The sequence below is a fragment of the Leopardus geoffroyi genome, chromosome B4 (genome assembly GCF_018350155.1).
Source record: "Leopardus geoffroyi isolate Oge1 chromosome B4, O.geoffroyi_Oge1_pat1.0, whole genome shotgun sequence".
In the NCBI taxonomy this organism is placed as follows: Eukaryota; Metazoa; Chordata; class Mammalia; order Carnivora; family Felidae; genus Leopardus; species Leopardus geoffroyi.
The window spans coordinates 80,189,841-80,206,617 of record NC_059341.1 but is presented as its reverse complement, the minus strand read 5'-3'; the positions used below and the strand labels follow the sequence as shown (position 1 = coordinate 80,206,617).

The following is a 16,777-nucleotide window of genomic DNA, read 5'->3' as shown; positions in this document are numbered from 1 at the left end:
CATTTAAAAAAAGAAACAACATTACAAATCTCAGTGCTTGGTTTTACTTCTGCACCTAACCTCCACTCTTTTCAGCTCATCAACATAATTTTGTTACAATGCCTAATAATAAGCTCTCCTGGTGCTTTCCTTCTCATTGCACCACTTCTAAGCATCAACCTATGGCATTAAAATAAATTGTAGTGTTCTGAGATGTTCATGATTTTGGCAGAGCTTAACAGGAAGGACTGGAGTACAAGGTTAAGAACAGGTTTTGGAATAGGACAGATGTAGATATGTGACCGTTCTTTAGTTATCAGTTTCTCCCTCAGTAAAACTGGGATGAAACATTATCAATCCATAAAGTTGTGAAAAATAATACATGTAAGGTGTTTAGCACAGTATCTGTCACATAAACATTTAACACACTGTAGTTAATATTATTAGGAAAATATCTTGTGGGAAAACAACTGTGAGAAATCATGGAATAAGATATATACCACTATTTTATTTAATCAATTTGCCTTAAAAACTGTATATGAAACTGAGGAGAAACTCTCTGTGATGGGGATGGATAATTTCTCCTCTTGAAATAAGCCCAAAAAGCTCAGCAGGTAAGACAGAATGCTAGTTAATATCACCAGTAGTTACCTACCAAAAATTACCTTCAGAAGAGATATTTATGAACCTGTAGATTCAGCTATCTACAATGGGTCTTTAGAAACAAAATAAGCAAAACCATGATCCATATAAGCAAATCATCTTTGATCTACTTTCCAAATTAATCTAACTCCATTAAAATCAGAGAAGCAATTCATTAAACCCCAAAGTTCTCCACTGTCACAATCAAGTAGAAAGAAGCAAACTTTTCTCCATTTTACTGAGACCTAACCCTAACATCCAGGACATGGCATGATTCAGTAAAAAGGGAAACAAAGAAATACTTAGATACTAGGACTCTGTAAAACCGTATCTCTAAGCCTCTATCAAATTCTTACAAAATGGACAGTCAAGGAGCGCCTGGGTGGCTCAGTCGGTTAAGCGTCTGGCTTAGGCTCAGGTCGTGATCTCGCGGTGAGTTCGAGCCCAGCGTCAGGCTCTGTGCTGACAGCTCAGAGCCTAGAGCCTGCTTCGGATTCTGTGTCTCCCTCTCTCTCTGCCCCTCCCCCGCTCATGCTCTGTCTCTCAAAAATAAACAAACATTTAAAAAAAATTTTAAAAACAAAATGGACAGTCAAAGCTAATATCCTCCTTGACCCCTGCTACGACTGCAAAGGATTTTTTTTAATATGAAACTGGAAATGGGGTTAAATGAGTTTCATTTAACTTTAAAAAGGGATGAAATACTAACAAAGCATCAGCATCAGACCAGAGTCTGTTTCCAGCCTCTTTTAATAACAGTTTTAGAAAAAGAACAGTTTTATCTTAGAATGTGGCATCAGTTAAGCAATGAAATAAATTAAAGATTTTCCTTTCCATGATGAAAATAACAAGTAAACCAAAGGCACAGTTTAATGACAGTCTTGCCCAACCCAGGGTTGCCTCTAGCATCAGTTATTGTAATAGCTGTGGCAGTTAACACACTTTTTCAGTTTCTTCAAAGGGAAGAAGTGTGCTGAAGTCATGAACTTTTAAGACCACCATGACAAGTCAAATAACTTATTCTTCTCTGATAAAAGACCCGGGCAATACTAAAATAAGAAACTCCTCAATAATTTTCAAAAGGGTAGTTCCCACACCCTTCTCTATTCACCTGGTCTCTGGAATTATTTGGAGAACATAGTCTTCTTTAATTCAGTAAGTATTAACACAGTGTGACTGATTTTCAAAACTATACCTATATTAAGCATACAATGAGTTTTCTGAACGTTTCATTTTACACAATAGATTTAATCTAAAGAATCAAATCTCAGTCCAGGAAGTGTTTGTGTGTTCAGCCACATTCAAGCACAATATAGGTAACACATCATCTAAGCGGAACATCCAGAATATAGCTCTAAATCAAGAAATAAAAGCATCTTTAGTAACAGAAACAGTAATTCATAATACATTGTACTTTATTTTTCAAAATAATAATTTTATTAATCTGGTTTCCCAGTCCAAGCAAACCAGAAAAAGGAAGAGAAGGACTGTACTTTTTAATGACACAAAAGCTGACAATTGGGAGTGATAAAATGTAAAAATTTTACATCTTTACAAAACATTTACAAAAAAATTCATATAGATGGCCTCCAAATTCATCTCTACATTGACTACTTGTTGAGATACAATTTAACATAAGAGACAAAATTAATGCTTGATTCTGTCAATTACTAGTTTGCATAACAATTAGCAGATTTCCTAGAATCCTTGCAAAGTGACAAGATGACTTTTTTCCTTTTCTTTTTTTTTTTTAATTTTTTTTTAACGTTTATTTATTTTGAGACAGAGAGAGACAGAGCATGAACAGGGGAGGGGCATAGAGAGAGGGAGACACAGAATCTGAAACAGGCTCCGGGCTCTGAGCTGTCAGCACAGAGCCCGACGCGGGGCTCAAACTCACGGACCGTGAGATCATGACCTGAGCTGAAGTCGGACACTTAACCAACCGAGCCACCCAGGCGCCCCTTCCTTTTTTTAAAAATTCAAGTTTATTGGGGTGCCTGGCTGGCTCAGTCAAAAGAGCACGTTACTCTTGAGTTCAGGGTCATGAGTTCGAACCTCATGTTGGGGGAAAGATTACTTAATAAACTTTAAAATAAATCAAGTTTACAACTCTGAGCACAAGATCCTGAGATCAAGAGTCAGATGCTCTACTGACTGAGCCAGCCAGGCACCCCTAATGTGAATTTATACTTTCTCTCATAACTTCTACCTTAAATTCTTTTAACTCATTTTTTAAAATGTTTATTGAGAGAGCACGCGCGCGCATGGGAGGGGGATGTGCAGAGAGAGAAGGGAACAGAGGATCTGAAGCAGGTTCCTCACTGAGCACAGACTCTCATGTGGGGCTCAAACTCACAAACTGCAAGATCATGACCTGAGCCGAAGTCAGAGGCTTAACTGACTGAGCCACCCAAGGTACCCTACACAGTTCATTATAGATAATAAGGTTTCACTATAGAGTTTTTGGTTTTGCTATCTTAGTTTCTGTAGCTATTATAATTTTTGTTTTGGAACTATTTTGGACTTACAGAGACACTATAAAAATAATTCAGAAAGTTCTTACACATTCTTCAATGAGCTTCCCTTAATAATCTTATATAACCAAGGTACATTTGTCAAAACTAATTAAGTGATACAATACTAGTAAATAACAATAGGCTTTATCTGGATTTCATCAGTTTTTCCATTAATGTCTTTACTCTCTTCCAGAATCCCATCCAGGATACTACACTGCATCGAGTTGCCAGGTCTCCTTAGGCTCCTCAGATCTATGTGTCTCTGCCTTTCATGACCTTGACAGTTTTTAAGAATATTGGTTGGTATTTTGTAGAGTATCTCATAATTTTTTGGGGGGAGTTTTCTCATTAGACTAGACTTATGTGTTTTGCAGAAGAACATCATATCAGGGCAATACATTCTCATCACACCACATTAGGAGATATGCAAGCTCAACATACTGTTTTTAGAAGGGAGATTCAGGAAAATTAAAAAAAAAGGGGGGGGGGAGGAAGAAGGAAAAAGACAACTACCACTATTTTCCCACAATTTTCAGTATGTCATATTTTGAAAGTTTTGAAATAAAGATTCAGTCTTTTAAAGTAATTACTTAGGGGGCATCTTGCTGGCTCAGTTGGGAGAGCACGCGACTCAATCTCAGGAGTTGTGAGTTCCAGTTGCACATTCAGCATAGAGATTATTTTTAAAAATAAATAGGGGCACCTGGGTGGCTCAGTTGGTTGAGCATCTGATTTGACTTCAGCTCAGGTCATGATAAGCCTGGAGCCTGCTTCGGATTCTATATCTCCCTCTCTCTCTGCACCTCCCCAGCCTACACTCTCTCTCTCTCTCAAAAAATAAACATTAAAAAATTTTTAAATAAGTACAGGGGTGCCTTGGTGGCTCGGCTGGTTAAGTGTCCAACTCTTGATTTTGGCTCAGGTCATGATCTTATGGTTTGTGGGATTGAGCCTTGCATTGGGCTCCGCATTATCAGCGTGGAACCTGCTTGGGATTCTCTCTCCCCTACTCTCTGCCACTGCCCCGCTTGCATTCTCTCTTTCTCTCAAAATAAATAAACACACAAAAAATTAAATATATACATACATACATAACATAAAGTAATTATTTAAGTGGATTCCTCATTCTCTATTTGTGGTTGTTTCAGTGGTATGTGTATGCATGTGCATTAGGCTATGGGGCTCAAAAGTAGATACTACCACGTTTCCAGTTTCCATTCACTCCTTCTTCCTGCCCAAAAGCCACCTGATTTTTTTTTTCAGGTTAACACTGTGCCAGGTTAAAAATATTCCCCTTCTCAGATACCCGTGCAGATAAGAAGTAGTCAAGTGACAAGGTCTTGGCCAATTAGGTGTAAAACAAAATTGCTGGGTAAGGCTTCCAGCTCTTTTTTTTTTTTTTTTTTTTTTTAAGTTTATCCATGTATTTTGAGAGAGAGCGTGCATACAAGAGGGGCAGAGAAAGAGGGAGAGAGAGAATCCCAAGCAGGCTCCACGTTATCAGAGCAGTCTGACATAGGGCTTGATCTCAACCATGAACCATGAGATCATGACCTCAGCTGAAATCAAGAGTTGGATACTTAAATGACTGAGCCATCCATACCATCCCAGGAAAGCTCTTTAAATGGGAACAACTAAGCTTGTTTCCTCCTTTATCAAGCTTCACTTTTTCCTCCTTTATCCTGTCTGGAAAGAAGTGACAATGCCCAAAGCTAGTGCAGCTGCCTTACAAGCATGGCAACTGTCTCACATTCAGGCAAAAGTAAACATGACCAGGGTTCCCTGAGTTGCCGCAAGAACTCTGGACTCACTACCTTCAGACTTCATGTTACATAAAAATAAGCCCCTACCTAGTTAAGTCATAATAGGTTTCCTGGTATATCCAGCTAAATATACGTTCCCTAACTATAAAAAAAAAAAAAAGAAAGAAAGAAAAAAAAAGAAAAGAAATTATGTATGTATATAATATATATAATAATACATATGTTTTGTTTTTTTTTTAAGTAAGTCATAACTCTGCTGGGCCCATTAATTTTTCTTGACTATATGGTCTACACCTCAGTATGTCCTACAAGTATTTTGTGTCACTATTTTTTGTGTCAAATTGGTAAGAGCCTTTATTTATTTTTGTCCAGCTCCCAGAACTATAAGTGGGTACACATCTAAGAAAAAATTCTCATTAATTTATATTAAATTAGACCACACAAGAATAGAGAACAGACACCAGAAACTTACTTCCTCCTGAGACAGAACATAAGCCCTTGCTAATTCATTAGTAACTTATGCTCGATACAAATCCATATACCTTGCTTCTAAACTCATTTTTTCCATGGGCACCTGGATGACTTAGTGAGTTAAACATCAAACTCTTGATTTCGGCTCAAGTCATGATCCCAGAATCGAGGGATCAAGCTTGGGCTCTGCACTGAGCATGGAGCTTGTTTGGGATTCTCTCACTCTTTCCCCCTGCCCCTCTCCCCAGCTCACATACCCCCTCTCAAAAAGGAAAAAAAAAGTTTGAAATTCATTTTTTCCACATTAATTCTTTCCTGATTACAGAATTACTACAACATATTATACTCTCTCTCTCTCTCTCTCTCTCTCACACACACACACACACACACACACACACACACACACAATTTACAGGCTTTACTATATATAAACTTCCTTTAGGGCTTATCCCTATAGTACCCTATGCCATGTGGACTCCCTAAGAGTAGACTATAGAAATGTTTATCAATTATTTACTGTCTATTGTTCCAAGTACTATACTAAGCTCTGGGGATTCAAACAAATAGTTCTCACTGTGAAGAGCTTGTAGTTCTCTAGAGAAGAGAGAAACCGATAATTTCAAAATAGTAACATAAATGTTATAGTAAAAGCCATTCCAAGGATGTTCTGGTATTGAAAAGGGTAAATTCCCCATTCTGGAACTTCAGAGAAGGCTTACTTCCCAGAGGAGCTGATATTTGGGCCAAACTCTAAAGAATGCATAGGAGTTAGCCACGTGAAAAATGTTGGCAAGGGAGGGGTTCCCAAGTAGAGGGAACACTACGAGTAGAGTGAAGGAATGAAGAGGAGTGGAATATGGTGTAGAATGATGGCCGAGTAAAGGGAGAAGACGGATATGGAGAGATGAACTTCAAAATAGATGACATCATCAGATCCAAGACAGATATTCAAATGACTGAGTTTTTGAAAAGTTATGGTAGAGAGAGCATGGAGAGGTAAGCACTTTCATACAACTCCCAGCAGCATGAGTGCACAAAAGGATTTAGCAGGGAATCAGCATGGTGTGTGTACATAGGGCATTATGGCCCAGTGTACATCAAGTTTTTAAAATCTGACTAATCTTTATTTTTTTTTTAATGATTATTTATTTTTGAGAGAGACAGAGTGGGAGCGGGGGAGGGGCAGAGAGAGGGGAGACACAGAATCTGACGCAGGCTCCAGACTCTGAACTGTCAGGAGAGAGCCTGATGCAGGGCGTGAACCCACAAACTGTGAGATCATGACCTGAACTGAAGTCGGACACTTAACCAGCTGAGCTACCCAGGTGCCCCATTACCTTTTTTTAATGTTTATTTATTTTTGAGAGAGAGAGAGAGAGAGAGAGAGAGCGAGCAGGGGAGGGGCAGAGAGAGAGGGAGACACAGAATCCAAAGCATGTTCCAGGCTCTGAGCTGTCAGCGCAGAGCCCGACATGGGGCTCGAACTCACGAGCAGTTGAGATCATGACCTGAGCTGAAGTTGGATGCTTGAATGAACCACCCAGGTGCCCCTGACTTATTTTTTAACCCAGTAAGTATAAGTCTAGGAATAAGGACACATGCCAGATACTGTATTAAGCTCTGGAGATAGTCAGATATAATTCTGGCCATTATAAAGCTTCTATCTTACTGGGAAGATATAAAATAAAATCAACTATAATACCTGCCCTATAATTTATAAAATAAAGTACTAATAAAATGCTCTGATATAAGTATCATAAGAATTGGGAGGGGAGTATTAGAAGAAAAAAAAGTGAAATATTATGGGCTATCCCATTAGATAATGGTGGAAGATAATAAATGTCTAAAGTAGGGCTGTGGTTCCAATGAAGAGAAAGGCACAGATAATATTTAGGAGTGGGGTGCCTTGGGCGGCTCAGTCAGTTGAGCGTCTGACTTCGGCTCAGGTCATGATCTCCCGGTCTGTGGGTTCGAGCCCCGCGTCCAGCTCTGTGTTGACAGCTCGGAGCCTGGAGCCTGCTTCGGGTTCTGTGTCTCCCTCTCTCTCTGCCCCTCTCCCACTCATGCTGCGTCTCTCCCTCTCTCAAAAATAAACATTAAGGGGCGTCTGGGTGGCTCAGTCGGTTAAGCATCCGACTTCGGCTCAGGTCATGATCTCACAGTTCTTGAGGTCGAGCCCCGCGTCGGGCTCTGTGCTGACAGCTCAGAGCCTGGGGCCTGCTTCACATTCTGTGTCTCCCTCTCTCTCTGCCCCTTCCCTGCTCATGCTGTGTCTCTCTCTGTCTCAAAAATAAATTAACATTAAAAAAAAATTAAAAATAAATAAATAAACATTAAGATGGGATGCCTGGATGGCTCAGTTGGTTGAGCGTCCGACCTTGGCCTAGATCATGATCTCACTGTTTCAGAGTTCGAGCCCCATGTCAGGCTCTGTACTGACAGCTCAGAGCCTGGAGCCTGTTTCAGATTCTGTATCTCCCTCTCTTTTTCTCTGCCACTCCCCGACTCATGCTCTGTCTCTCTCTCTCAAACATAAACATAAAAAAATAAATAAACATAAAAAAATTTTTTTTAAATAAATATTTAGGAGTAAAAACAGTCAGGATTTAACGGCTCAATACAGGGAACTTCAAAGTTTCTGGGAGACAAATGAAACAGCAAGACTGCACGGGATATGAACAAAAGAGAGGCCATAAATACAGTAGTGTCCCCTTATCTGCAGATTCTCTTTCTGCAGTTTCAGTTACCCACAGTCAATCACAGTTGGAGGCCAATGATCCTCCTGACATTATTGTGAGAAGGTCAACTACAGCCTAACACTATGTCACAATGCCTACATCATTCACTTCATCTTATCACGTAGACATTTTGTCATCTTACAGCATCACAGAAAAGGTGAATAAAGTACAATAATACATATATATTCTTTACAATAAGATATTTTGAGAGAGAAACCACATTCACATAACTTTTATTATGATATATTGTTGTAACTGCTATTTTATTACTAGTTGTTAACCACTTATAGTGCCTAATTTATAAGCTAAACTTTATCATAGATATGCACATATAGGAAAAAACATAGAATATATAAGATTCAGTACTATCCACAATTTCATACATCAACTAGAGGATGATAGTATCCCCAGCAGATAAGGTAAGGCTGTTGTATTTTTAAGAACTTTCAAACACACAAAGGAACTCATTAAAACTGGGGCGCCTGAGCGGCTCTCAGTTAAGTATCCAACTTCAGTTCAGGTCATGATCTCACAGTTCATGAGTTTGAGCTCTGCATCGGGCTCTCTGCTATCAACACAGAGCCTGCTTCAGATCTTCTGTCCCCTCTCGCTCTGTGCCCCTCCCCAACTCACACACACACTCAAAAATAAACAAACATTAAAAATAAATATTTAGGGGCCCCTGGGTGGCGCAGTCGGTTAAGCGTCCGACTTCAGCCAGGTCACGATCTCGCAGTCCGTGAGTTCGAGTTCCGCGTCAGGCTCTGGGCTGATGGCTCAGAGCCTGGAGCCTGTTTCCGATTCTGTGTCTCCCTCTCTCTCTGCCCCTCCCCCGTTCATGCTCTGTCTCTCTCTGTCCCAAAAATAAATAAACGTTAAAAAAAAAAAAAAATCTTTAAAAAAATAAATATTTAAAAAAATTTGAGGGGCATCTGGATGGCTAAGTTCGTTAAGCATCTAACTTCAGCTCAGGTCATGATCTCACAATTCATGAGTTCGAGCCCCACTGACAGCAGAGAGCCCACTTCAGGTCTCCCTCTCTCTCTCTGCCCCTCCCCCACTTGCATGCATGTGCACGCGCTACGGCACATGTACGCTCTCTCTCAAAAAGAATAAAAGCACACTAAAAACAATTTAGAACTAATCCAGTAGCTCCACTCCTAAGTATATAACAAAAAGAAATAAAAACATATGTCCACACAAAAACTTGTACACAAATGTTCATTAACAGCATTATTCATAATGTCAAAAAGCAAAAACAACCCAACTGTGTCAATTTGATGAATGGATAAACAAAATGTGTTATATCCACACAATGAAATACTACGTGGCAATAAAAAACAATGAAATACTGGTACATACTACAACATAGATGAACCTTGCAAACATTATGCTAACGAGAGAAGTCAGTCCCAAAAGACTACATATTACATATTGCATGATTCCATTTATATGAAATGTCCAGAACTGGCAAATCCATAGAGCCTGCAAGTAGTGGTTGAGTTGGACTGGGAATGACAAGTGAGAACAGAGAAGGACAGCTAATGAACCACATGGTATTTCTTTTTAGGGTGATGAAAATGTTCTCAAATAGATTCTGGTGGTAGTTGCACAACTGGGTGAATATACTAAAATCTACTGAAATGTACACTAAAATTTTTTTTTAATTAAAAAAAATTAAAAAATAATTTTTTTAAATTAAAAAAATTTTAATGTTTATTTTTGAGAGGGAGACATAGCATGAGTGGGAGAGGGGCAAAGACAGGGAGACACAGAATCTGACACAGGCTCCAGGCTCTGACAGGGCTAGAACTCACTAACCGTCAGATCATGACCTGAGCCAAAGTTGGACGTGTAACCAACTGAGCTACCCAGGTGCCCCCTGAACTGTACATTTTAAATGGGTGAATTTGGGGCGCCTGGGTGGCGCAGTCGGTTAAGCGTCCGACTTCAGCCAGGTCACGATCTCGCGGTCCGTGAGTTCGAGCCCCGCGTCGGGCTCTGGGCTGATGGCCCAGAGCCTGAAGCCTGTTTCCGATTCTGTGTCTCCCTCTCTTTCTGCCCCTCTCCCGTTCATGCTCTGTCTCTCTCTGTCCCAAAAATAAATAAACGTTGAAAAAAAAAATTAAAAAATAAATAAATAAATAAATGGGTGAATTATATGGTATAGGAGTTATAGCTCAGTTAAGATGCTTTAAAGAAGAGTCACCTAGGTGGCTCAGTTGGTTAAGTGTCCGACTGTGGATTTCGGCTCCGGTCATGATCTCTCAGGTTCGTGAGTTCAAGCACCCATGTCGGACTCTGCGCTGGCAGTGCGGAACCTGCTTGAGATTTTCTCTCTCTCCTTCTCTCTCTGCCCCTCCCCTGCTCATGCTCTCTCTCTAAATAAGTAAACAAAAAAAATTAAATACATTCAAATTTAAATAAAGTAGAAGAAAACACACCAAAATTGGTGACTGTGATGGGGAGTAGTTATTAGTTTTTTCTCCTTTCAATTTTTCTTATTTTTTGTAATATAATTAAATAACTTTTATCATTAAAAACACCTACACAGCAAAAAACCAAATTAAAAAAAATCAGCCTGTGCATCTCACCCTTTTATTATTAACCGTGTTTTATAGATTTAACAACTGATTCTTCACATCTCAGTAAATAGGTAGTTTTCTTGAAGTATGGAGCAATCTGCACAATGATGTCAAAGGTTCTTACCAGTAGGTGTCACTATAACTAAATGATGGAGGAGTTTTTAAAGTCCACCCTCCCAGCAAAGAGGCTTAGGGGGGGGCAAAAAAAGGGAAAAGCAATCCACAAATTTTAACTGGGATCATTTGAGGAAGTATAATTCAGAGGTCTCTCCATCAAAACTAGATTTTTTTTTCCAGCTTTGGTTATGTTTCTTTCTTTTTTTAAATTTTTAACATTTATTTATTTTTGAGACAGAGCGGTGAGTGCGGAGGGGCAGAGTGAAAAGGAGACACATAATCCGAAGCAGGCTCCAGGTCCTGAGCTGTCAGTGCAGGGCCTGATGCAGGGGTCGAACTCTTGAACGGTAAGATCATGACCCGACCCGAGGTCGGAAGCTTAACTCACTGAGCCACCCAGGCGCCCCAGTAATGCTTCTTTACTAAACACTGTAGTTTTATGTTACCCAACATGAATTCAAAAGTACAGATATCCCTATTTTTTGTGTCCAAAAAATAAAGATCTCAAAATTTGATTATTAGTAACATACTGAAATTCTCCTACTAAATTCCAAGACTTTCACCTACTTCCCACCTTTATCAACATCATTCCACAATGAAAACTGTTTTTCAAGAAAGAGAAAATAAATAAGAATTGTCATATCTTTCCCCCCAACTCTCAGCACAGTGATAGTTTCCTGGAGAAGGGGTCTCACTTTAACATCCCTCCCAAACTAGCTGTAATTACTATTATTATTCAAACTGGTATGATTTATTTAAATCATTTAATTTAATGATATAATAATTTGTAATTTATTTAAACACACACACACACACAGAGGAAAGCTGTGGGAGAAGGATATAAAGATTAAGAGAATATAGTCATTTGGTTCAGTTTATTAAGAGCAAGAAAGTGATGAACAGGAGAAAAATAAAATTAATTTTGGACTTAATTCATGCTTCCACTTTCCTGATTAAAGGAAAGATGAGGCAGTTCTTTCTGCCCACAGGTCCTATCCCCATGTTTAATAAAACCACTTTTTCTGCACCAAAAAAATAAAATAAAGGAGAGATAAGCATATCTTCTCCTCTCTTGTTGGTTTTTAAATCAGGTTCTTTTTTTTTTTTTTTTTTTAAGTTTTTATTTTGAGAGACACACACACACACACACACACACACACACACACACACACACACACACAGGAGGGGCAGAAAGAGAGAGGGAGTGAGAGAATCCCAAGCAGGCTCCACACAGCACAGAGCCCAATACAGGGCTCCATCCTGCAAACTATGAGATCATGACCTAAGCTGAACTCAAGAGTCAGATGCATGGGGGCGCCTGGCTGGCTCAGCTGGTTAAGTGTCCAACTTCAGTTCAGGTCATATCTCATGGTTTGTGGGTTCAAGCCCCATGTCAAGCTCTGTGTTGACAGCCTAGAGCCTGTTTCAGATTCTGTGTCTTCCTCTCTCTCTGCCCTTCCCCTGCTCAACGCGCTGCCTGTCTCTCAAAAATGAATAAACATTAAAAACAAGTTGGAAAAAAAAAAAAAAAAAAAGTCAGATGCTTAACCTACTGAGCCACCCAGGTGCCCTAAATCAAGATTATTTTGACTGACAGTTGGACTGTTCATATCCATTAACTGATATTTTTAAATTACCGGGAGGCTCTGATGATTAAAATTAACAAGGACATTAAATACACTATTAATGCACTATAATGGTGCAGTTGGACAAACCTAGGTTTGAATCCTGGTTTCACCACTTACCAGCAGAGTAACCTCTCTGAGCCTTACTTTCCTCATCAGCAAAAAAGATATAATTATACTGGACTAATAAAATTAATGTAAAGCAGGAGCACCTGGATGGCTTTGTTGGTTAAGTGTCCAACTTCGGCTCAGGTCATTATCTCATGGTTCGTGGGTTCGAGCCCTACATTGGGCTCTCTGCTGACAGCTCAAAGACTGGAGCCTGCTTCAAATTCTGTGTCTCCCTCTCTCTGCCCCTCCCCTGCTCCCACTCTCTCTCTGTCTCAAAAATAAACATTAAAAAAATGTAATATAAAGCATACTTAGCATCGTTCCTGACACATAGGAGGCACTCAATAAATCACTGTATATTAAGAAAATAAAAGGGTTGAATGTGACTTTTAATGTTTTTTTCCTCCCATCTATATGTGCACCCCTACTACTCACAGTATGTTATTTTGAACTTATCTAGAAGAGTTATAATATCAAATTCAATCATCAGTGTTTTTTTTTTTTCCTTGGGGGGAAAAAAAGCTACGGGTTGGTTCTTCTCTAAAGGTTTTCAGTAAAGAAGAATCTACTGTGACTAATGTATTCTTCTCACATTCCTCCCCACAAAGTAAGATTTATATTAAAGTTTTTCTCTTGAAAAAAACTCAATCATCAGTATCTCTAAAACAGCACCAATAAAAGAATATTGTAAAACAAACAAAAAATAAAATGCACATTAATATTTTACTTCTAACCACTGGATGTACCATTAGAAAAGGAAAATCATATCAAAGTCTTCAAATTATATTTGATTCCCATTAAAAGTAGTTTGGTGTTGATTAGTAATGCAGAAATAACCATTCTGAATACACAGTGTTGTCTTGAAAGGAGAAACAGTACAGATTAAACTTCATGTTTTCAGAAAACTTTCTGGATAAAATATAGTAATGAGATGCTATGTGATAATAAAACCAAGAAAGCATGTTGAAGTAGAAATATACACAGGGAAGATAAGTTCTTTAAACTCAGGTATCCTAGAGACTCTCCCCTAAACAAGACCAGATTAATTTTGCTTGTAGGGCCTGAAGAAAAATGAATAGTAATAGTCATCTATCATGTTTTGTGATAAGATTTTTTAAATATAGTACTAATAAGAGTAACGGAAACCAAAAAAGGATATGGAAACATCCAAAATTCTACCATCCCATCAAATCATTATCACTTTTCCATCTTTTCCCAGTACTATTCATAGGCACAATACACTTTACCTATTTGTGATAATAGTTACATTATACATAAAAGTCTGAAATAAAGAAGTAACTCTTCAGATCCACACCATTCTGAGATCCCTGCAGTGACCAAATACGCACCTACGTGCTGGGTACCTCTTAATGATAGAGCTCTTAAAGTTTATGCATGAGTAATACCTGCAGTACAATTATATAACCTGATGTACTATAGTTAATATTTCAACCGCTCCCTAAGCATAAACTCTACAGTCACTTTTTAATATGAGAACCAGACTTCATCTTGTCTTAATTTACCTAGATTACTAGATAAGTACTAAAAGCAAATATTCTCATTTATACCTAGTGTTGCAAAAACACACTGCTGCTTTAAACCGCCAATGACAGTATCACAAAAGGATGTGAGATAGAAATGCTACTCCATGAAAATATACAGGTGCTCATCTATGCATCTGTGTACTCCTCCTCTTATGCTGGTTTCCTTCAACTTTTGCTTGATATGGCAATGGATAATTCAGACATATTTAATATATTTTAGGTTTTCTGTTCCTTTAATACTACGTAATGAATGAATCACCAATAAACTCCTAACGACTTATTCTAAGTACATTATGATTCAAAATGACAAAGCTGTATGCTCTATTATATTCTATATTTAAAACACAGGAAAATTTGAAACTACCTGAATATTTGACAAAAGAGAAATAAATTGTGGCAAATGACTTGATAGAATATGACACAGTAATTAAAAACCACCCCTTTAGAAAGAGATATAAAACAAGGATCCTTACTATTACAACTATTACTTAACAAGAATGAAGTATAAATACTAGAAAGGAGTAGGTAAAATTATTTGTGGGTCACAGGAGTATACCTAGAAATCCAAAGAAAATCACTAAAACTATTGAAAGCAGTAAGATTACAGTAAGCCATATGAAATCAATGCCCATAAGTCAATAGCTTTCCTATTTACAAATAAGAATCCATAAGAAATAAAATGGAAGAGGGGTGACTGGATGCCTCAGTCGGTAGAGCATGCGACTCTTGATTTCATGGTTGTGGGTATGAGCCTCGTGTTGGGTGTAGAGATTACTTAAAAATAAAATCTTAAAGCTCTTCCAGTAAGCATCCTGAGGGGATCTCTGAAAATGGTCCGCTATTCACTTAGCCCAGAGAACCCAATAAAATCATGCAAATCAAGAGGTTCAAATCTTCATGCTCGCTTAAAGAATACTGGTGAAACTACTCAGGCCATTAAGGACATGCATATCTGAAAAGGACCAAGCATCTGAAAGATGTCACTTTGCAGAAGCAATGTGTGCCATTCTGTCACTACAATGGTGGAGTTGGTAGGTGTGCCCAAGGCCAAACAGTGGGGCTGGACACAATGTTAGTGGCCCAAAAAGAGTGCTGAATTTTTACTGCACATGCTTAAAAATGCAGAGAGTAATGCTGACCTTAAGGGTTTAGATGTAGATTTCCCTGGTCATTGAGCACATCCAGGTGAACAAAGTCCCCAAGATGCGGCACAGAACTTAACAGGGCTCAGGGTCAGATTAATCCATACATGAGCTCTCCCTGGCACATGGAGATGATCTTTACTGAAAAAGAGCAGATTGTTCCTAAACCAGAAGAGGAAGTTGCACAGAAGTAAAAAATATCCCAGAAGAAACTGAAAAAAAAAAAAAAAAATTTACGGCCTGGAAGTAAATTCTGCATAAAATAAATGCAAATAAAAGTAAAAACCAGAAGGGGTGCCTGGGTGGTTCAGTGGGTTAAGCATCCAACTCTTGATTCCAGCTCAGATCACAATCTCACAGTTCATGAGTTCAAGCCCCAAACAGGGTTCTGCACTAACAGCATAGAGCCTGCTTGGTATTCTCTCTTCTCTCTCTCTCTGCCCCATCCCCCAACCCAAAATAAACAAACATTTAAAAAAAAGTAAAAATGGAAAACAAATCTTAAAAATTAATTAATTAAAAAAAGGAAGAAAAGGTCCTATTCATAAGAGCAGCAAAAACTATAAAATGCTAAGCTTAACCAGCAAGAAATGTGTAGGACAAATAAGAAAATAATGAAAACATAATGAATCAATCAAAATAAAAATTCCCATCACTTCTCGGCTTTTTGGCTAAAATCAAATGTAAAATAAAAATCCCAGAAGGATTTATTTGGGGAACCTGACAAAATGTGTCAAATTCACCTGGAAGAATAAGTGACCAATCAGGAAAAATTTTTAAGTAGTAATGAGGGAAAATATTAAAGCTTTTATAAGATTTATTAAAACAAAGTACTAGGAAAAAAAATAAAAACAGGCAACTCAGAAAAGAAAAAATGCAAATAATAAATGAAAATATATTTAATTCCCTAATACTCAAATAATGCTAATTAAAGCAAGAATCTTTTTCCCCTTCTTATTGGCAAAGACTGATAATAATGGGAATATAAATTGTTAGCTTTAGAAAATCAGTTTAACTGTAAATATCAAAATATTAAATGTATAAAACCTTTGACCCACTGATGCTTAGAATTTTTTTTAAGTAAGCTCCACAGCCAACGTGGGGTTTGAGCTCACAACCCCGGGAGCAAGATCCACATGCTCTACCGACTGAGCCAGCCAAGTGCCCCTCTTAGAATTTTTTTTAAAATTGAGGTGAAATTCACATAGCATACCATTAACCATTAGCATACAATTAACCATTTTAAAGTGTATGATTCAGTGGCATTTAGTGCATTTACAATGCTGTGCAACCACTACCTCTCTATACTTTCAAAACTTTCAGCACCCCAGAAAAATACCCATACCTATTAAGTAATTATTCTCCATTTTCCCCTCACCCCATACCTTGGCAACCAGTGTCTACAGATTTTCCTATTCTAGATAGTTCATATAAACAGAATGTTAAAATATGTGACCTCTTCTCTCTGGCTTATTTCTTTTATTTAACAGAATGTTTTGGGGCACCTGGGTGGCTCAGTCAGTTAAGCGTCTGACTTTGGC

The 16,777-nt window shown here is 38.3% G+C and overlaps 1 protein-coding gene and 1 pseudogene across 1 annotated transcript in view; one reads left to right on the top strand and one right to left on the bottom strand.

Moving 5' to 3' along the window:
- SP1 (Sp1 transcription factor) overlaps nt 1-16,777 on the bottom strand; it is a 45,829-nt gene that overhangs the window by 15,269 nt on the left and 13,783 nt on the right. The window lies entirely within an intron of this gene.
- LOC123591984 lies at nt 14,691-15,522 on the top strand (annotated as a pseudogene).